Genomic DNA, 23120 nt, shown 5'->3' with positions numbered 1-23120 from the left:
GTTGATGCTCACCTGAATAGTTTTAAACTTAACTAAACTTGCATTTTGAACTAGACTTTAAATTAATCATTATTTTTTGTTAGACAAAACATCTGTACATAAACATATTTTGACTCAGTTATGAAACAAAAGCAGAATGTGTAAGTTGTTGGGATGAATTTGATGAATCAATTTAAGCAAGAGTTTATTCACTGTAAAAAAAAAAAAAAAAAAAAAAGAAAAAAAAGAAGAGAAAACATCATTTTTACAGAAAAAGACTGTAAAAATACTACAGTAAAACTTGCAGTTAACCTATTAACAGGTTTTCTTGCCTTACATGGTGAAAAACTGTAAATGGTTTAAAGGGATAGTTCACCCAAAGTCACAAAAACCTGTAAAAATAATATTAATTAAAAAAAAAAACCTGTGGATTTTGATTAGCTAGCATTTAATGTGCTAAAACTAAAGTTCATAGCTTGTATTTAACATGCTAGTTTTTAACTAGTACGTTAGATGTCAACAAACACAAAACAAGATGTGTGATGTGTGATAGTTTACGAAGAGAGACTGAAAACAGACACGTATGGTAGACCTTACACCAAGATCATGCAACATGTTTATTGTTTGCGCTGTGTGCCGACGGGCCCCTTCATCTGAAACACGCAGCAGTGAAACCCCCATGAAGGGACTTTTCTTAACCCTGTGTTACAGATCTTTTTTCGTTTTTTTCTTTCTTCTTATCACAAGAGCGTGTGGTGTGAGAGGTAACATCAAAACAGTCTTTCCTGTGGTTTTGTGTAAGGGTGTCTGTCAGACCTGCAGTCCTCAGGCCTGTGTTTGTACCTCTCACCAGAAAGAACACACTGTTATGTGTCACATACACACGTTCTCTCGCTCTCCCTTTCAAAACCATTTATGCTTTCATCACTTCCTGTCTGTTGACCAGACTGAAACACTTTTCTGAAAGTCTGTCTGGAGTCTAGGTTGAGAAATAGAATTGGGTAAACAACAACAACAACAACAACAACAACAAAAGTAAATTTGTTTGGTTTCCTTTGCACAACACAGACTGTGCCGGCCAGGACTGTTTAATTCAACATTGTGCAAGGTGAATGTCATTGTTTTGCCATTCCTGCGATGATAGCATTATCGTCTATTACTGCACCACATCGGTATGGTAGATATTTTGGTATTTTGTGTGCAATACAAAGGAATTTATTTGGTTTTGTCTGTTGAAATGTTTGAGTGTCTGTGATGTGTAGGTGTTATTATGGCTATCACGTCAGGCGTCAGACGTAACGGTAAGATGTCAGAGCATCACCTGGTAGCACAGAACATAGGCCCTCGTTCAAATGGCAAACACTCACATATAACATATAACAAATAATTTTTTATGTCACATATGGACACTCTAAATTGATTTCAACTCAGCTTGTCTCATTAACCTTTTTTATTTTTAGCTGATTTGAGTTGAATCATATAGAAGTTTCTGCCTTCCAGAGTAAAAAAAAAAAAAAGTGATTTTATTTCTAGTAATTCTGATCTTATGTATCTTTGTTGTGACATTCAAATCTCACAATGTGATGTTTCTAATTTAAAAAAAAAAAATATATATATATATATATATATATATGTATGTATAAAACTGAGGCAATACATCATCAATCCTTCTTCCAAAATGTGTTTTTGTCTTACCTTGATTCACTATGGTAAGCCAGTCTATTAAAAATGTTAAAGTTGCTCCAGCTACTTTGACGCATGTGAGAGTGGCATAGGTGAGTTGTCACAAAAAGCGAGAAAGGCTGACATGGAGCACGCTAAATCTCTAAACCTCTGGGGAATCACCCGTTTAAAAAAAAGAAAAGAAAAAAAAAAAAAACAGAATAGAGAAGAGTCTGCTGGCAAAAAGAGAACGTGACCGAGCTCGTAATAAAACAAGAATCAACATTGCCTTGGCTTTACTGAGATGGCGAGAACTGAGGGATTTGAAAAGTTGTAAAAGTGACACAGAGACAGCATTGTTATTGCTTAACAGGTGAGTAAGGTATTTTACTGAACAAATAAATTGCCATATGTAGCTCTCTGTCAGATTTCCTTGTAAAACATCTACTGTGAAGGGTCATTTCATTATGGTTGTTGTAGCGCTGTGCTGGAATTTATTTTCAAGGAAGTACAGTGTCTGTTAACTCTTTCCCCACCATTGACAGAATTATCCATCATTTATGAGACAACGCTCCCGCCATTGACAGAATTTTTCCGGCTTTGTGTTTTCATTGTTATACTGTAGGGAGCGCTATTACACATCTTCTGAAAGAGCACAGAATCTCCAGATCAAAACACAGGCAAAAAGGAGCAGAAACAAGCGCTAAAATAATTTCTTATGCTATGCACATTTTAGTCTTAGAAAAAAAGGTGATTTTTGCAGCTTTTGTTCAAAATATTGCTTTTTATGAAACTTACCCACATTCAAGTGTTTATAAAAAAGAATGCATGAAGCTAGAAAAGTTTTTTTTTTTTTTTTTTTTTTTTTTTTGTTGTTTAAAAGCAGAAGCTCTGTTCTTTCTTTTGATATATTACATGTTCAGATATTCGAACAACAAAATATTCTGTGGGCCATTAAATTTGTGTAAATTTGTGTATTATCAAAAATGCTGGCAGTGGCTGGCAACTTATTTTAAAAATGCTGGCAGGGAAAGAGTTAATGGGTATAGCTACAATAACGTCTTCAGCTAGTCAGCTTGAGATCCTTTCCATCTAAATTGGTCATCTCTTAGCCTAGTAGTGAATGTTTTATGAGCAGTCATGAGCATATTCATTCGCACAGTTACACAGACACGCAGAAGCACAACTAAAACAATGTTCTCCCGCAAAACGCATGCGGTTTTGTTTTTTAACTGCTAGAGGGCAAAAAGTTGCATAGTGTACCTTAAATGTTATCTTACAATTACCTTTTAATGTTTTAACTGTGAGGCAGAAACGGCCTCTGTAAATTTACATAGAACTGCTGTGTAATTTCCATGTCACTAGTGGCACCAAATGTAACCACAAAAATGATTGTTTCCAAACAAATTGGCAGAATGCTCCCCCTCATCTTCTATTGGTCAGTCTGGCAGGTGGTCCCGCCCCCAGACTCAAGCTATTGGTTGAACCAGAAGTTCATTGCTCGCTCAATGTTCTGAAAATGTAGTTCTGTAGAGCTAATGTGTTTTAAATTCTTTAAAAAAAAATCCATCTACAGTAGGTGTACTTAACATATAAATATATATTTACATTATATTTTGTTTTATATTATTGTGTATTTATAATTTAACAAAATAATTACACAGCAGTCTTAACAGAAATCTTTTTTTTTTTTTTTAAATAGGTCGCAAAAACCCAAAACAAAACACTGAGGAGATGTTTTCTCAAAACATCATCTTTTATGTTAAATGTCTTTTTTATGTTTTGTTTTTTTTCTTCCATTTTGCAAACGGAACAAGTTTTGGAAAATGCAAAGCTTAGTCAGACTGACATGTCTGTTCATTTACTAATATTGTGGTAGTTCAAGCTTAGACACGGAGTATCTGACAGAATAAGATGAGGAAGAAGGCCCGGTGAGGCCAAGAAGAGTCCTAATCTTAACAGATTGGATGAAGTGCCACCTCACGTGTCACTTCATCCACATGGCTCCCACAAACCACCATCCCAGTGTATTCAAATGCAGCACGTATTAAAAACACTCACACTCACCTCTTATCAGATTACCATGCCTTATGATTGGCCTTCCATTGGCCTCTTTATTTAATAGAAGGTTCCTTTCTTCTTTCAGATGCCATTGAGTGTTACATCACTGCGCTTGAGCACTGTTATCTATGTTGAGGCCTGTTCTTGTAATGGGCTTTATTGATCTAAACAACATCAGGCTGGCCGTGATGTTATTAAGGTGAAGATAACTTCACTGTAACTTCCACTCAAACAATGTATTAGTGTTTTATTGGGTTTAAATAACTTTGGCTTTTAGACGCTAATGCAGCCGGTTAGTCACCCCGCTCTTTTATGGCTGCAGGATCTTAATAAAGCTTTCCTCTTTACATCCTGCTGTGTGTGAGTGTGTTTGTGTGTGTGTGAGAGAGGACAGGAGATGCCAAGTGCTTGCTGGGAAGTTTCTACGCCTTCGGTAAACAGCAGGAACTCTAAATAATCAGAGTAATTATACGTTGGCGGTATCCGTATTAAGCACCCCGTTATCAAACCTTGGATCGCGCCGACCCGGACCTTTAAACTCCATCCACATTGCTGCTTTTTTCCCCCCTTTGTCAAATTAACATATGTGGTAGGAATTATTTGTGGTTTTAGAGTCATTTATTAACTGCGTTTCGCAGTGAACTTTTTAAATGGATGTTCGGATGTGTTTTTTTTTTGGTCTTCCAAGGGCACACTGAATCCAATATTTATGAAATAACGATCCCATTCATCTACAGGCATATTTTCTGTGGGAAATTTAATTTGCAGCTATTTAAAGCCATGCTTTTGGTAATGAATTATTTTGTCATCCTGCTTCTGATGAGATTCATCTTTAATAACTGTAACAATTATTTTATTAAAAAAGAAGAGCCATGCATTATGGCTATCTCAGCAAGGTCTACAGCGAGCGAGGATTCTCATTAGGAGGGTATTATTACCCCTGCTGGGCTTTCATTCACACTACCCAACTTAAATTACATTATGTGTCAACAATGTTTGCATTAAATTTAAGCAGTCATATTTACCAATTTTTCCCTCTCTCTCGCTGCCTAATACTGACACATTTAGATGTATTAAAAAGATAAAACACAGTTCTCGATCTGATAGGATGGCTTATTGAACGTTTACCTCAGTGCTGACTTTTAATAACACAATAATATTGAATTTGTATGCCAGTTGTTTTATATTAAAATGTTTTTGAAGGCTGTAGCCAGCCATATTGTGGTCTGAGAAGTTGCAAACTTCTCAAACACACAGAGTAAAGATGGATTTATGCAAAGAAAAGCTTCTTTTGACCTAGCAACGACATAGCAATCGAATAACAACTGCTCAGAACATCTTAGCAGCCACTTAAAGAGAGAGTTCACTCTAAAAATAAAAATTCTGTCATCATTTAATGACCCTCATGTTGTTCCAAACTTGGATGACTTTCTTTCTTCTGCAGAACACAAAGAAGCTGTTTTCAAAAGAACATTGGACCTGAACTGACTTTTATTTGGACAAAAACACATTTCAGTACAGGTATATCTTTTTGTGATTCACTGAAGAAAGAAATGAAGAAAACAAATTGGTGTACAATTTAATTTGAAATGATTTTTACTTCAAAATTGCTAGTAAACGGCATTGAATTAAATGTGAAATTTTGAGGCATAAAGACTGAAGTAGTATTTTCTTGTAAAACATACTCTTTGTTTTATTTAGAACTTTGAGAAATCATTTTTACAGTGCATGAAGATGAGTAAATTATGACAGCATTTTCTCTCTTTTTTTTTTTTTTTTTTTTTTTATGAACTTTCATTCCTTTTAACAGTGGCCTGACAATCACTCATATACTTCTTTTGTGTATTGTGGAGAGATTTGCATGGGTAATTACTTTTATTCAGAAAATGTTAAATCTCTATTTTGGAGAATATAGTTTTGTCTAGCAGGTGTATTTGGTAACAAATTGTGGTCTAGAAAGCACATCAGACCAATGCAGCGTCACCTTCTTTTTTGAGAAAACATCTGATGTTGTACTAAAAGGGGCTTTTTGATGCAAACTGGTCTAAAGGTGCATGACAAATCACAGCTGTGCACAAAAAAAAGCCAGACTGTTTGCATATTGCCAGCATTATTGTATGACAAATGTTGCAAATTTTGTTCTCCAGTCTCTCAAGGAAGTTGGAACGTTCCAATCGGAAACAAATAATGTGTAATGCCTATTTTAATGCTTCCCCAGTTTTTTAGCTGATGCCTCTAAAAGGTTCCGCTGCACATGGAACCATCTGTGAACATGGAAACCAAACATCGTAGGCTCCGTTCCGCATTTTGCCACAGCGCACTGTACACAAACAAAATGTTTATGGCTCACTGAGCTGAACCTATCCTGGCCCGAGACAGAAGCGAAATTGCTGAATGTGAGGTAATCGGTTATTTCAGTTTGACCACTTCCTTAAACTCCTGCTATTACTCAGAGTGATATGTTTCCAAAGAAAACCTCTGACTCTCCTGTAGGTATAATGTCTTGGTGGATGTAAATCAAATATTTAGCTGGATTTAAAAAGTAAAGTGGAGACGATGATTATCTGTACCTGGAAATTGCAGTTTTGGGGCGAGGGCACTGCATGTAGTGGCAGGGCAGTTTGTCTTTAAAGTCAGACATTGTTCTGTGCCTTTTTGGTAATTTGGAACATCTAGAGACCATTATATCAAAGAAGGTGGGCTTTTTGGACCTGGGACAGTAACCACCTTGCAAGTTGCAACCAGCCATATACTGTACTGTACAACCAGCAATGATGCAAAGGCAATTTTGCTTCTGTTAATATAATATATTGTATATAGCTCAGTCATTTAAATGTGTGATGCATTTGACCATTAAGTTTCTAAAAGAAACCTAAAGAGACTTTTGTAATGATGTTTGTCTCGTGTCACTAGATTATAAGAGCAATAAGACAGATATGCTTTTGAGATACTTGACTTTATCTATTTTAATGAATCAAGTCAAACTTCAACAATTCATTTGCATCATCTCAGAAATGTTCACTGAATTTGTGCATTTTATTGGCTTTAATTTTTAGTTCGCCTCTTTTATATATACAGATAGCCTATAAATAGGCAAATATTGCTTGTTATTGCTATTTATTGTTAAATTAATTGATATAAAGGAAAATGATTAAATTACATTTGTTTTTATTTAGTGGAAAACAGTCTAGATTAGAGGTGTAACAGAACATGTAATCGTCCAGAACCGTCAGGGTTCGGTGCATACAGACGACGAATACAGGCGATCCACACTTCAATCCACAAGGGGGCGCGCGCGGTAATGCATTGTAGCCTAACTACTTTTAACCACACCAGCATTAAATAACTATCATTAATCGCAATAAGCTCTGTGTTTTGTTACTTTCGATTAGAAACAAAGTGTCATCTTTCAAATTCCGTCCATTTTATTTCGAAATTCAAACAATAAATGCCGTTTTGACGCTTTTCGATGTGGCGTAACAGACTGCTCCCTCAAGTTCAAGCGACAGCGCGGAGCGCGAGTGAGCAAGATCATCCCTTCCTCTTCACCAAGTTACTAATTACAAAATGAACATCTGAAGGTATGTTGAAAGATACAGTACAACTTACTGAATCGTATCATATCGCTCAATCAGTGTTTCAACCGCGGAAAGACGTCAATAAAATAGCTTACGTAAACAGTGTTACGTAGCATTACATTTACCTCAGAAAAGCCATTCAGTGTCCACACCTTGTTAGTTCGCTAGATAAATGAACCGTTTCGCTAAATAAATACTTACCCTGTTATTGAGGTCTTAATTATTTAACGTATTTTTTAAATAAATCCGTCATGAAAGCAAGTTATGACAGCCACTGTGTAAATGATTAGGCCTGTTTCAACAACGAACTGGAGAAACATCATTTTATATTTATATATAGGAGTTAATGCAAAAACTGCCTTATGTGCAGTTTACATGTTTACATACATTGAGTGCTGATGATTGTATCTAAAAATAAATAGCAGCTCTATTAATTCTAACCTTTAATATTATAGCAATGTGCAAGTAAGGGCTCCCTATATAGTTTACAGCATTAGCAGAGACATTCCTTGATGTTAATGGGTGGAGACCTAGGCTATATCAACACTCGAACACAGTTTAACCCTGTCCATCCTTTCAGTTGTCACATGATCTTCATTATCGTCTCTCCATCGGAGTTACAGTAATCCACTAAATGTAGCCACCACTCCCAGCATATTACTTGGATGTTTAACCCTTTTCTCCCTTCTTCAAGGACAAACGGTGTACGTGACGGGAGATCTCCGTGCGAAAGTCCCCTAGCTCTCTTGAAGCAGCAGATCCCTTTTCTACGCCAGCTGTTCTTCCAGATAAACTCTGCGGCGTGCTCGCAGATTCTCTTAATATGATTCCACAGGGTCGGGCTCAGGAGAATAGATGCAAAACAAGCGTGCCAGGAGAAAGAGAGCGTTGAATTTTTCATCAGCAGGCCCTCGTAGTGCCGCAGCACTTTTTTAGTAGGCGGCCGGCTCATTCATGAGCAGATGTTCAGCGCAGGTCCAAGCTGCAGTTAGCATGAACTCTGCTGCCCTCTCAGCCGTTGGCTGCAAGGACGTTGGCAGCGACCCCGGCATCTGAGAATTCATTCCCGGCAAAAAGCGTTGAGCGCCGCTTTGCCTAGACCCCTTTTTTTAGCCGCGTTGCCCAGCCCAGGAGCCGGCCAGAAATGGAGGAGGGCTTTTCTTTTGACAGGCCATCAGTCTTCGCTCTGACACTGATGAAAGACTCGCCCGGGTCAACTCAGGGGACCGGCCCCAAAAATTCCTGAAGACAATTTTGCTCAAGTTTATCATTAATTTTTTATGACGTCCTCTGTATGAAAATAAGCCACCTGGCACGAAAACCAAAACAGCCCCTTTTTGAAAACAAAAGCAGTCTTTTTTTTGCGTAGTTTGCGTGAAGGTACCCTTGAAACGGGGAATTGCTATATCAGATTAATGCAGGTGGTTTAGGGGAACGTGTTGGTCAGGCTGGTCGCTACACTAAAGCCCAGCTGCTGCTGCTGTGGTTAGCCAGGTGGTTCGGTTAGTATGGTGACCTCAATACAACCCAAGAGACTTGAATAACAACCAATACAGATGAAGCATTATCGTGTTTCATTTACATAACACCGTTAAGTTGCCATACGTCCATGTAGCATTTTCCTGTTTGAAAAGGCTTGAACGCCAAACCTGCATATGTTCCACACGGAAAGTGTGAAATGTTTTTCTTCTCTTTCGTTGCGATGCATGTAAAGCTGTAATTGAAGGATGATGAGGTTTTTAAGTCTTCTTTTTTTTTTCTCCTTTCAAGCACTTGTTTCTTCAGCACGTCTCCTACTTCACACTATCTAATTGGCCGTTTTCAGGTTGGGTTTATGAGAGCAAAACTAATTAGTGTTTCTAAATTCAGAGAGCAAGAAAAAGAGAGGGAAAAAAAAGGAAAACATTGTTGAATGGATTGTTCTGGTTTCCTCTCTGGTGTCAGGCTCAAAACAATGAAATATAGAGTCTAATCACTTTCAAAATGCTGGGTTTTTTTTTTTAACCAACACTGAATGTCACTTTCTCTCCTGGCATTTTGTTTGGCATGATCACAGGTCCGGGAATAAAGAGAGCGCTTGCCCTCTTTACAAACTTTTTCCTTTGTAATTCGTGGGAAGGCATTGCAGGAAAAAAAAACAAAAAAACAATGCTCATGTTTTTAGGTGGGGTCGTTTCTTCTTTTGATTCAGAACGTCCTGGTGAAAGACGGGGGGAGGGTGGAGAGTTTACAGTAGCGTTGACTTTTCGCCCGTTACCTTTATTCAGAGAGCTCCAGCTGCAGCGCGCCCTCAGGAAGGCCACCGCGGGTGCGCACGCACACACACGCCAGCCCCCAGTGTGAAAGAAAGCCCTGTTTGAGTTGGCACGCGCAACTTTTGCTGCCTCTGCAAGACAGACACCAGCGGCGGCCGCGCTGGCCAGGCGGGCCGCCGTTCTTCTAATCAGGATGTGCCTTTTCCACCTCTCTCAGGAAACACATTTCTGCCTCTCCCTCCCCTCAGTGCTAAAAAAGCGAGGGACGGACTTGAGGGAGAAAGTCGGTGAAGATGAGTGACAGGATTGGAGTCCGGAGGGGATTGGGCTAATCTGAGTTTAGTAGCACTCCCTCAACACGTCACCCTCCCAGCCTCCACTGGGCTTTCATTTATATTGAATAAAAAAGTTTATAGGTCAGTTTAACAATGTGCCGTAAAACTCGCACTATTTTTATTTTTCCACCTTGCTGCCAGAGGGATTTGCATGTAGAGGGCCAGTAATTAAGAAGCAGTGAATCCAGGGTTAGGGAGGAAGAGTGTTTAAATGCAATTAGAGCATCCGCTCGAATCAATTTGAACCCAATTACAGTTTTCTTAAATGTGCTTTTATTTGTTTAATCAAGGGAATTTTGCCCTTTTAAGATGCTAAAAATGTATCGCGATATTTAAACACGGAGCGAAAATAAACTCGACGGAAGCGGGTAATGAACAATTTCAAAGTGACCTCTCTCTCTCTACCCTCCCTCGTTACCTTGTTCTTCTCTGAAAAGAAAACTCCATTTGATTTGTCTGGAGATAAAGCGATCACAATATCGCTGGATAATTAGCACAAAATCCACATCAGTTTTTTTGGGAACTGGATGTGGAGCACCAGTCTCTAATGATTCAAAGTTTCAGTAGATTTCCTCATTTCTCACTGATGTTTTTCCTGTATGTCCTTCTCTCGTCTCTGTCTGTTCTCTCCTCCACCAGTCTTTCTACCTGCTGTCTGTTCTGCAGGCAGGAGTGTGCAGTGGTCCAGCCCTGTGGATGCTGAACGGTATGTCTTACAGTTTTAATGGTGTATGTGTGTGCCTGAAAATGCATTTGGACACTCTGGCCACACTTCTGTGAATTTCATTGCAATAGATAACTAAATATTAAACCAGGTGTCATTTGGAAGCAAAATGTGCATTACTCAAAACTGCACTTTTTTTTTTTTTTTTTTTTTTTTTTGAGCCATTCTTGTAATTACTTTAAGCCAATTGATCTCAAAGTCATTTAAAGCCGCCTTTCCACTGCAGGAACTTTCCCCAGGAACTAGGGACTTTGGGGTGGTACTTGGTGTGTTTCGACCACAGGGACCAGGGTCTAAATGAAGTTCCAGTTAAAAAAATTCCCCCTCTGAAAGTACCTGCTCGCTAGGTAGTACTTTTTTAAAAGTTCTGGAACTTTTGGGGGTGGGACTTGGGCGCTGAACATGCTGATTGGTTGACTCCATGCAGCATTTTATTTAAACTCGTTTGTTGCAGTGCATTCAGTAAGAGTTGTTTGCTATTTGAAATAACAATGGAGTTTAAAAAATACGTCCGATGGACTGACAATGAGTTTCAGGCTTTATTAAGCTTATATGCGGAGGACGAAATCCAGCGGGAACTGGAAAGTGGCTTTAGTGAATGTATGAAGTCAGTTCCCCTCAATTTTTTTTTTTTTTTTTCAGTTCATAAATATACATATTTAGGATGTATAAAATAAATGACACTTCTTCTAATAATTCCTACCTAATGCAATGTATTTAAAATAAATGGCACTTGATAAGTGCCAATATTTTATCCCTTTTGAATGCATTTATGTATTTCTTTAAAATAAATGGCACTTTATTTAACCATTAGTTTTTTTTATATTTAATTCCTATGTTAATGCATTTATTATATGTGACCCGTGCTGGCAAAATGAGTCGCAATGAGCAAATTTCCAAAATTGTTTTCCAGTTATTTTTATTTTTCTATTTTCTGTTATTTTTGTTATTTTTTTTCTATTAAAAATCCTTCAAAATGATGTATGATTTCTTGTAATCAGACAAAAAACTGCACCTGTTTGAAGTCGATAGAGTGGCAAAGTTAATTTTGAGAAAAAACAAGTTAAAGTTTTCTGTTCCTAAACAAAATAGCAACCATACCTTAAAATCCCTGGTAATAACACCGCATTTGGCACACACCAAGTCAAAACCAAATATCTATAGGAAAAATATATATTCAACTTATTTTTTCCATGATACCACAATTGTTTGATTAACATTAATGAAACAGACCTACTTTACTGAACGGATCTAATATATAATGTTACACATCAGATGTTTTCTCCCAACAGTTAACCAAACATTCACTTAAGACATAACAGATAATGCATGAATACTCGCCAAGACAGATATTTTGTAATGCTATAATTCTGTGTGCATGTGTATATCGGGATTGTGCGCTGTCTGAGGTGTCTTTGTGCGTGCGCTTCGGATCTGTCAAATCTGTTTGTTTACATCATGAGTTTGAAAATCACATTTCGTTGACTCAGACTCATGCCATCGTGAATTCGCTATGAATATTCACAAAGTTGGAATGCTGAGAGGAAGTGCGAGTCATCGAGAAGCGAGCAGAGAAAAATGGCATTTTTCATGTACTCCTCTCAGAAAACGTACAAATAAAGATACTTTTAGATGTTTAATTGCTATTTGGAGCAATGGGATCGCTAGATGAGAGCTTAATGAACTAAAAATGTCAATTTTGGTTGAATTTGAGGTTTTTCACTTGTTTTGCCTGGCTCGAAATTAGCCCGTGCCCATTCTGACTCCTTTTGCCAGCACGGGTCACATATATTTATTTGCCAATTGGTTTAATATTTATTTATTTAAAATAAATGGCACTTGTTTTAATATTTAATTCCTATTTAATGCATTTATTTCTATATTTATTTGCCAATTGGATAAATAAATAAATTTCTTATTTGCATTTTAATGCATTTATTTCTATATTTATTTGCCAATTGTACAAATAAATAAATAAATTCTTATTTATTTAAATGCCACTTCTTACCTAATGCAATGACATTCATATATTTGTAAGTGTGACTTAATTGTCTAGGCAAAACACATCTGTTAGAAAAGTGCTCACAGTTTAGATGTCTTTCAGCATGTTTTCAGCATGTACACAAGGTCAGTTTTAGCTAATCTGAATTCTAAGACTGTACACAGTTTGACTAGTGTACCACCACAGTTGTTTTTGATCCATGTCTCTCACGGCCTTCACTTCCTGTGTGATGTGTAAACAAAACAAACAAACCATGACATTGCCCACGTAACAGTGCCAGTCTATGTTCAAACCCTGTTGTTTACAGTAAGCATTCATATATATTCATGACCTTCAGTCACAAAAAGCCTCCGTTTGCAACGCATGGCATGCCGCATTAGTGCTTATTAGCATATTGTCTCTGAAACAAGTGCTCAACAAACATTGACCCACATATATCTGGAGTGCATCTAAATGTCTCAATTCTGTCATCAATGTTTGATGTGAAATACATGTTTTAGTCAGTTTTTTTTGCATGATGCAATGTGATGCATTGTGAGTTTAATGGAGCTCCTGCAAAGTCTATTCCTATACCAGCCTGGCCAGACAGCGTTTTAGAGAAGTGCTTCTAACAGTTTTTCCCGCTTGTAAAACTGTGTACGTTACTGATTGATAGTAAATGGAAAACATGAATGTAAATTTTGTCATTTGATAATGTAAATGGAGAGCCGAGCTATTTTCCCCCACCCCCGTAAAGAAATCAGCCCTATTTACATAGTCAGTTGTGCTTATGAGACTTATGGAAATCAATCTCTTGTCATTTTCCAACTACACAATTTCACATTAGTTCAGAGATCACCGATTTGAAAGTCAATATGATGACATTGGCTCGCCTCCATGTTGGCAACATGAATTATACATAACAAACAAAACAACATGCTCTTTCAACAAACTTTTAGATGAGTTGTAATGCATTAATCCTTCACGTTGCATGCGAATATACCCAAAATGTATGGCTATTTCCTCTTGAATATTGATTTTTCATGGCGTTTTACGGCAATTTAGCTCTTATGAAAGTCCAAACTTTTGGCGATCTGAGTTAAAAAGCACTCCAAATATGTTTAAGTGCAGGTTATTATTTAGTTATTCAGATTTATGACCATAACAGAAAGTGAAAGCAGGTGAATTCGTGCTTGTCCATTAAAGTGTACTTTGCAGGGTCCAGTTTTAAAGTGGCCAGCAAGGCAGCTGTGACAAGAGTTATTGAAGAGGGTCTTCGCTTAAACGTCTTGCACATGGTTTTCCACTTTCTTTAAAAGCACTTTTAGGACTCATAATTGCTACTTACATGTTGCAGATGGGTTATGACTAATGAGAGGACTACATTTATGACTCCACATGAGGACATGAAAGCTCTTCTTGCTGTTGAATTTAACCTTTTCAATATTGACTAATTATTTAGGTTAGGAAAGATCTTAAGGCACACTGTGGTACTTTAATGCATTCCATTAGTTACATTAGTCAACACCTTTTAGAGCTTTTCTACCTCATTTTTGTAATATTTTTATTAAGATGCATTTGACTGTGGCCTCACACTCTTGTGCAGAATATGACATTTAATAATTGAACTGTACACGTCGGTTGACTGTTTAATAAGACCTTTGAGCAGTGATCACACCTTGGCTTAATGTGGCCCAAATCTTTTTTTTTTTTCTTAATTACTGACATGTGAACAGCAAAATATTGAATGGTTATCTAATTATTTTGAAGGTGTGAACAGTCTGATCAGAATTTTGCCATTTGCGATGCCTGTTCCCTTTTGGCTTTAATCCATGTCTGTTAGCTTTGAGGTCATCTATATGCTAACTGTCTAAATGCTTTTAAAAAGTCTATTGGCTATTTTAAAAAAGGACCCCTTCGTTATGTTCCGCCCCAACTTCCTGTGTAAATAGGAAATACCTCAGCACAGGAAAGAAAACTGTGCTTGTCAAGCCATTTCTTTAAAAGATCATGCAAACAACCTTACAAAAAAGAAACTGAGCAGAAAATTGGACTTGCACACTGTGGTTTGCGCTGCGAACTTTGGTTTCACATATACAGAGTATTCTTTTTTTTCTTTCAGTTTTTGTCATTTACACTGCCGTTCAAAAGTTTGGGGTCGGTAAGTTATTTTTTGTTTGTTTTTGAAAGAAGTCTCGTACTCACCAAGGCTGTATTTATTTGATCAAAAATACAATAATATTGTGAAATATTATTAAAATATAAAATAACTTTTCTATTTTTGCATAATCACATGATCCTTCAGAAATCATTCTGATATGCTGATTTGCTGTTGAAGAAGCAATTATTATTATCAGTGTTGCTTTACATTTTTGTGGAAACCGTGCTATATTCTTTTAATAGAAATAGAAATGGAAAAACTAATTAAGTCATTAGCAAAATGGTTTAGTTTAGTCACTCCAGCTGAAATAACTATATATATAACTATATTTTCCTCCTTAAAATTTTTTTGGTTCAGTTAACATCTTGCATTTAATTAACAGTAACTAATTTCATTTAATTATTGTCACATTGTCTCGTCTTTAGTAGTTTTGAGATTAAAACTCCAGATGCAGTCTATTTTTTTTATTTTTTTTATTTTTATTTTTTTTTAACACACACACACACACACACACACACACACACACACACACACACACACTGGAAATGTCATATTGTCCAGAATGGTGACATAAGGGTCAATCCCATCTGTCCTCCCCCTCTCTCCCTCTTCTCGGTGGTGTTATATGCCCCTGCTTCACACAGCTCTGCCAAAGCGACTCACCCCAGCCTGTTTGTGCCCTGTCTCTGTTTGTAAATACACAGACGGAGGACACGGGTGCCGCTCGGGGTCATGGCTGCCTCGCGGAGGCTCGAAACCCAATGTGACAAGCAACAGATGAGTCACAGCACCCCGAATCTAAAGAAGCAGACAGTTTCTCTCTCTGTCTCAAGCTCTCTCTCCCCTTGGGTCACGTAAAGATTAGTGAAACCTTCGCTGGCATCCTATAGGCCTCTGCCAAACCCTGCCATATCAGTGCCATTTCTCTCCCCCTTCCCTTTTTCTATGTATCTTTCTTTCTTTTCTCACCCAGTCATATTCAGAGCCTTGTTCTCGTTTAAAGATCTGGCTGCTTTTCTCCATGCCAATTAAACATGAGGCATTGGATCGTTTGATATAAATGGGTGATGCATTGAACTTTCTATTCATCAAAGAATGTACACAACTATTTTCAACATTGATAATCATAAATGTTTCTTGAGTAGCAAATCAGCATATTAGAATGATTTCTGAATGATCATGTGACACTGAAGACTGGAGTAATGATGCTAAAAATTCAGCTTTGCCATAACAGGAATATATTACATTTTAAAATATATTCAAATAGAAAACAGCTATTTTAAATTGTAATAATATTTAACAATATTACTGTTTCTTGTTTGTTTGTTTGTTTGTTTGTTTGTTTGTTTTTTGCTTTTTGTATTTTTAATCAAATAAATGCAGCCTTGGTGAGCATAAGAGACTTATTTTAAAAACATTAAAAATCTTACCGATCCCAAACTTTTAATGATTAAAATATATATATATATATATAATATAATATTAGTGCTTCCCACAGGTTTTAAATATATTTGCGGTGGTAGCCGGGTGGAAAATCGTCCTATTACCCATGGCACAAAAAACTACTACATGCGAAAAACAACAAATAATATGTGATTTTTAACAGTATTTTTATTTATTCAAATTAATTTTAATTACATAGCCTACTATTACATTTAATTACATACTAATATTATGCATTATTATGCACTTTAAATTATGCAAAATTACAGCATTTAAATGGAGGTCAGATTTTACTAGTATATTATTCATTATATACATTTTACATGTCAAATAATGTTCTTAGTCTTTTCTTCCTGTGTGGGAGACTACAATAAATTACTATGAATTAAATGGAAATCATATTAAATACAATTTATTGTGTAACCAAAATACTAATAATGCCCAGAAGGAAAAAAAAAACTTAGCGTGTGACTTTTAATTATAAACAAGCCCGAAATACACAGGGACTCTTATTTTGAAATGTCTATACAGTTGTGGGCTGATCCTTCAGATGAGAGAGATAAAACGTGCACTCTTACAACCGTCTAAAACATATTATATAAAGGCCATAAAGTTTGACATTGTCTTAATTCATCAACTAGAGTTCATTAGCAATCGCTTGGCGTAAATGTGTGCTATTCATTGCTTGAGAATCACTTTGAAGCAGTCTGAAGCGCTTGACTTTGCAACATGCAGCACTCTCTGTGAAATATCCACTGTGTCTCTGCAGCGCACGTGGGAATGTCAGCGGGAGTAAACAGTTCTCGCGCACAGAACAATCAGGTACGAAATGCGTAGGGCGAGGGGAGATTTTCCACTACTTAATCGATCGCAGATTGTTTCATTATCTTGGGCGGATACAAAATTAAAAGAGGATAAAAATGATAAAAGCATAAATGTATCTCCAACTATACTTGGGCCGCCGTTAATATACCTGGGCGGTCCGCCCAAGTAAAGTCTATGTGTGGGAAGCACTGATATATATATATATATATATATATATATATTCAGATATTTTTGATACACTATAGTTCATTTATGTAAATAAGGATAGTAAAATAAAGTAAATTGTGACATTTTACCCAAAAATTGTTCATACAGTGGACTACCAGTAAAATTTATGAAAATTTGGAACCAAAAGTTATTCAAACACTTTGACCTGACCATGTTTTGCTTAAGTGTTATCTGACATAATTAAGATTTTGAGATCTTGTCATATTTTATTACCATTTTTTTTTTTTTTTTTTTTTTTTTTAAGTATAGTGAATAAACTGTATTAATGAATGAAATGTTCAAGGTGTCTGAATAAATTTTGGTTTGACTATATATAATAATATCTCTATCTATCTATATATATATATATATATATATATATATATAAAAACCTGAGTGGAAATTTGCCTCTGTACAATATCTTTTTTTAAAATTGTCATTTAAAATACACAAAATGGCAATATGTCTTTCTGTCTCTTATTGTATCAAATTTGAAGGACCATATCTTTTCCCCCCCCAAAAAATATGTTCATCATCTTCACACACTTATTCCTGACATTTTTGTGAGATATTCAGTCATATTTTTTTCTTTAGAGACAGATAGACAGCGCCGAGTCAGTATCTCCCTCTCAAAGTCAAAAGATCAAAGCATCTCTCATCTTGTCCTTCTTAAAATCTGAAAATCCAGCGCGCCTTTTTTTCGCCAGCCACACAAAGTAACAAACGCTAGCCGCACGCTAGGGCCCAGGATTACGATCCTTCCAGCGTAATCAGTCCATCTTTTTAAGCAAATAGCGTGGCCTTGCATAACTGAGGAGAACAACGAGCATGCATCCTTCTTGTTGACCCGATGAGGGTGTTTAAATGCTAAGCTGGATGGGATGATGAGCCCTGAATCTATTCTATACTTCAACTGCTAGTTTGACAGTGCAGTGTTGACCCATATTGGAGGTTTTTTTTTTTTTTTTTCAGGCACTCTTGTAAGCAACCTGTGTTAAGTTCATGTAAGTCTCTAGGTTGGTTTTCGATAATAATCACCCAGAGCTTGCAGTTATGCTATATGTAAATGTAATATTATCAACACATTCAATTTGGTTAAATTGCGTAGTGTGGGCGGCTGTTTTGATCCTTGTACCCACAACACTTACTTCAGACTTTGGGCACTTATTGTGTTAGTTTGGTGACCCTGTGTTTCTAAAAAATTATGTGACAGTGATAGGAATGTGAGTGTTTGGTATGTATCTGATTGATCTTTGTCTGGCAGGGAAAAAATGACAAACCGCTATCATGTAGTGTGTGTACCTGCTTCATACTCGTATGGAAATTGCTACCATATATCTAGATCTAAAGTGAAGCATTTAAATATTCAAATACAGATCCAAAACAATTTGCAGGCATTACTTTGCATAGAGTGTTATTTGTTGGTGTGGAGTGTGTTAAAACAAAGAGCGAATGCTGGCCGATGGGAAGCAGAAACGGATACGGCCATTTCTCAGAATAGCGGGAGATAAAGGTGTTGAAGTGTTGAGGCTACATATAAATACTGGTAAGTTCTTTAATGGATACTAGTTAAAATATTGGCTTGTGTTTTAAAACAATGGATAGTGGTTTTAGGTGCATTTTTGTATACATGCTAATTTTTATTTTTAAATAAGAAAAAAAAATGGCAAGACATTTTTATTGAACTATGTGGATTTTGCTTCAGTTGCAAATGGAATTTAAAGGTGCAAAAAAGAAAATTGTCATAATTTACGGACCCTCATGTCATTCCAAACCTGTATGATTTGCTTTCTTCCTCAGAAAACAGATATTTTGAAGACTGTTTTCCATGCTCTTTCCGTGCAACTACAATGGAGTCTTTAAGAGTGAACATTTATGCAAAAGAACTATAAAATGTCAGCATTTCAATTGTTATTCACTGAAAATCTTGACATCCTGCTTTAGCATTCATGAGAGAAGTAGCAATATTCAATTCTTGAAAAGAATCTATTAACGATTCGTTCACAAATCAAAATGATTTGTTTTAGCGTTCATCTCAATGACTTTATCCAGTTCCAGTGGTTAACAGGTTATGGTATAAATTTTCTTGGTATAAAGTTTTAAGCATATACCACATTAGTCATACCGTATGGATAACTTTTGTGATGCTTATATTTGTTGTTTTTCAAAGCTTGAAAGTCCTTTATTGTAATTGCATGGGCAGGTCTGTCCAGCACAGACTTCAGAATTTCTCCTATTGTGTTCCACAGAAGAAAGAGCATCATACATGTTTGGAACGACATGAGGGTGAGTAAATGATTACAGAATTATCATTTTTTTGAGTGAACAAACCTGTTGGAGAGTTGTGTCCACGTTGCTGCAGAGCTGAAAATGGCCCTCAAAACATCATAATTTCTCTCCACATTTCAACACAAAAGACTATTGTGGCCATGCTGTGCTGATGTTTATTTAAAGTCTCCTCTCTCACACAGTAACGTACGTTTCACCCAAAGAAAACACAGCACCCCCCTCCACCCTGTGTGTGAGAGTGTATGTCCGTGAGTGGGAGGGAAAGAGAGGGGGAGAAAGGAGAGAAAGAGTGGAATAAATTAAGAAACATCAAGTGGTGATTTAGTAGGAGAGATAGAGACAAGACAGAATGTGCTGGGGATGGTACGGATAGACAGGAGAAATAGAGGGGGTTAAGAGATGGAGAAAGACTGGAAAAAAATAGACCGGCTGAATGTTTGACAGGGTTAAACACAGTGAAAGATTACCAGAGAAATCGAAGACATCTGTAGCGAGTATCAGCGAGAGCATTAATTAGGAGGAATCAGCGGTTTTTAATTCTTTTCTAGGTGCTTGGCAATAACGTAGAGATGAATAATTGAAGGGAAAGAGCTGCTTTAGAACACTGTTTAAAGCTAATGTCATAGTCCAGCCACTTGATTTAGTCATTTATCTTATCAGCCTAATTTCAATTAAATATTTGGAGTCATGTTAAAGGGATAGTTCACCCAAAAATGAAAATTCTGTCATCATTTACTCACCCTGAACACAGGAGAAGCTATTTGATAATCAAACAGTTTTGGGGCACCATTGACTTCCATAGTATGGAGAGAAAAAAAAAATTCTCTGGAAGTCAATGGTGCCCCACAACTGTTTAGTTACAAACATTCCTCAGAATATCTTCCTTTGTGTTCAGCAGAACAAAGAAATGTATACAGGTTTGGAACAACCTGAGAATGAGTAAACGATGACAGATTTTTCATTTTTGGGTGAACTATCCCTTTAAGCTGCCGAAGGAATTTCTTATAGGAAGAATGCTATGAAACATTTTAATTGATATATCGCAATGCAATCATATGTTAAAATGTATATGAAAATTAGGTAGAAAAAAACTTTTTAAAAACTAGGGTGGGGTGTTTTGGGTGGTTGCTAGGGCATTATAGACTTATTAAAATAAATGTTATTGTCTACAAGGGTAAAATGTTAAGTCTGATCATTTTGTAATGTAATAGCTGCATGATTTGAGGTATACCATTCATGAGGTGTAGAGGTTTAGAACATCACCTAACCCACAAGATGAGCAATAATCATAGTGATTTAGCCTGCTATGGACTGTTCTACCCTAAGGGGGTGTACAGTAGGTCTTTTTACTTGAATGGTGTGAACCAGTAAGACCATGTCCAGTGGGGAGGTGATGGGCATTCAAATTAGGTTGTAATTTATTCATGTAATCCATGATATTCCCCAGTAGAAGTGCAGCACGTCAGTGAGTCAACTAATAGCATTTGATTGTGATGGTCTTGTGGCCTTAGTGTAAATTCACCAAATTCACCATTTCCATGATGTTTACAGTATGAGTTATGCTTTAAGCATACTGTTGTTGTTTTGTTAACCATATAAACCAATAATGAGGGATGGCATGGATCTCGATTGCTTATTTAAAGCTGCTTTAAAAATCTCCCCATCAACTCCACTGATCATTCCTTTTGTTGAATAATTGATTTTTACTCGCTTTTTGAGTAAAATTAATATCTGATCAAATTAATATTAACACTGCCTGAAATATTTATGATGAATGATAAAACTATGAAGTATCTGCAAGATGATAAATGGCAAGAAAATTCCAAATTAAGATAGAGCCATTAGTCTGTTTTTCATCTCGAGTTTAAGAAATAAATGAGAGAATTATTTTTCCAGCTACATGCAAATTAGACAAATTGGGCTGCATGTTGGACAAAAAGACCTAAATGAAGGGGGAGATGACTTTTGATGTTTTCACAAATGTGTGTTTTTAAATTGTGAGCAGTTTTTAGCAACTATGTGTTTGTGATAGTTAGAGAGTGGCATGATGTGACAAAATAGTTTTGAAGGGGTTTGCACCCCTGTTTGAAGGTTTGTTCAAATGTAAATATTTCTTAAAGGGATGGTTAAATTAAAATGTTGTCATAATTTACTCACCCTAAAGTTGTTCCAAATCTATATGATTTTCTTTTTTTCTGTTGAACACAAAAGAAGATATTTTAAAGAATGTTGGTAACCTGACAGTAACCATTGACTCCCATAGTATTTGTTTTCCTACTATGGAAGTCAATGGCTACCGTCAACTATCTGGTTATTGACATTCTTTAAAATATCTTCTTTTGTGTTCAACAGAAGAACGAAACTCATAAAGGTTTGGAACAACATGAGGGTGAGTAAATGATAACTGAATTTCATTTTTGGGTGAACTATCCCTTTAATGCTGGCTTCCTTATTTCCATCATATGATTTATATTTTTGACATGACTGTAGGCACAAATCATTTGGAAGCTTAATTTATACATAATGGCAACCAAGTGAGTTAACGTGCATCCAACTGAATTTTCTTTACATGCCAAGGATAGATGACATCATGTCACACTTTTGATACATAGCGGGGTACACAGAGATAAACAAAACTGTCCTGGGGAAGCGTATTCAAAGCAAGAATTCAACCTAAAGCAATACACAGTTAATGTCTGAGTTGTTTTGAGATCTAGTTGTTTGGTGAACGTAGCAAGTAAACATAGTAAATGTGAGCAAAAGAGATTTTATATCAAAATTCAGTGGAATTATGAGTTATTATACAATGTAAATGTACAAAACGTCCTGTTTCTATGACTGTTTGGATGGAATTTATTAATTTATGGTGCAGCGGCTCTCATTGTGGATATTTTTGCATAACAATGTCTTGTCAGAATTAAATATTCATAGTTATCTGAAAACAATCCATGGTTTGGACTGAAATGATAGTTGCTGTAATAAATATAGTCACTTGTAATGATAGTTCTGAATTTTAATGCCGGTTTATGAACATAATAAAGGCGACATGAAAGACTTGCCATTCAATATCAGATAGCCAGGGAGAAGCAAATGATTTCAAATATTTGATATTTAAATTATTTTCAAATGAACAGAGAAGTGAGCAGAGAGAAGGGCGAGGAGTTTCCCCCGGTGGTCCTTCGGGGGCTTTGTTTCTGTGGCGTCGCTCATTAGTGAAGCGAGCCAATAGAACCGGCACGCACACACCGAGCAGAGGCCCTGAGCGTGGCGTCGAACATGCGCACGCTCTCTCTTTGCAGGAAGGCTGACCGAGAAGCTGTCCTGATTAAAATGACAATAGTCTAATTAACTCGACCTCTGTGTCAGTGCACAAAACAGTCACTTGGCCTGCCAATTTCTTTTTTCGCACTATTTCTTTGTCTTCGCTCTGTCCAGAAGTGAGAGATTTTCTTCTCCTGTCGTTGCGTGGTGCGCCAAACCATTTTAGAGTTGTGCTAATGGCAATTATTTTCATAAGCTAATTAAATCCAGGGCCTGCTCTGTGTTTCTGGTTTCGAATCCTTGAGGGACTTAACTTAGGGCTAGCGCTACAAGCACCTTTTAGTAGCAGCCTGTTAGTA

General features: G+C 36.6%; 1 protein-coding gene across 12 annotated transcripts in view; it reads left to right on the top strand.

Moving 5' to 3' along the window:
* The window catches only part of foxp1b (forkhead box P1b), a 208882-nt gene that overhangs the window by 33570 nt on the left and 152192 nt on the right, over positions 1-23120 (top strand). For 7 of the 12 annotated variants that reach the window (XM_051896664.1, XM_051896656.1, XM_051896654.1 and 4 more), the window contains one exon: positions 10510-10576. The exons of 4 other annotated variants lie outside the window; for them this stretch is intronic. The gene's annotated coding sequence lies outside the window, so the exon portion shown is untranslated. Of the gene's footprint in view, positions 1-10509; positions 10577-19460; positions 19498-23120 lie in introns of all 12 variants that reach the window. One more of the 12 variants, XM_051896655.1, reaches the window with a different exon arrangement.

The sequence above is a fragment of the Ctenopharyngodon idella genome, chromosome 6 (assembly GCF_019924925.1).
Source record: "Ctenopharyngodon idella isolate HZGC_01 chromosome 6, HZGC01, whole genome shotgun sequence".
Taxonomy (NCBI): domain Eukaryota; kingdom Metazoa; phylum Chordata; class Actinopteri; order Cypriniformes; family Xenocyprididae; genus Ctenopharyngodon; species Ctenopharyngodon idella.
This window is presented reverse-complemented; position numbering and strand designations above follow the sequence as displayed.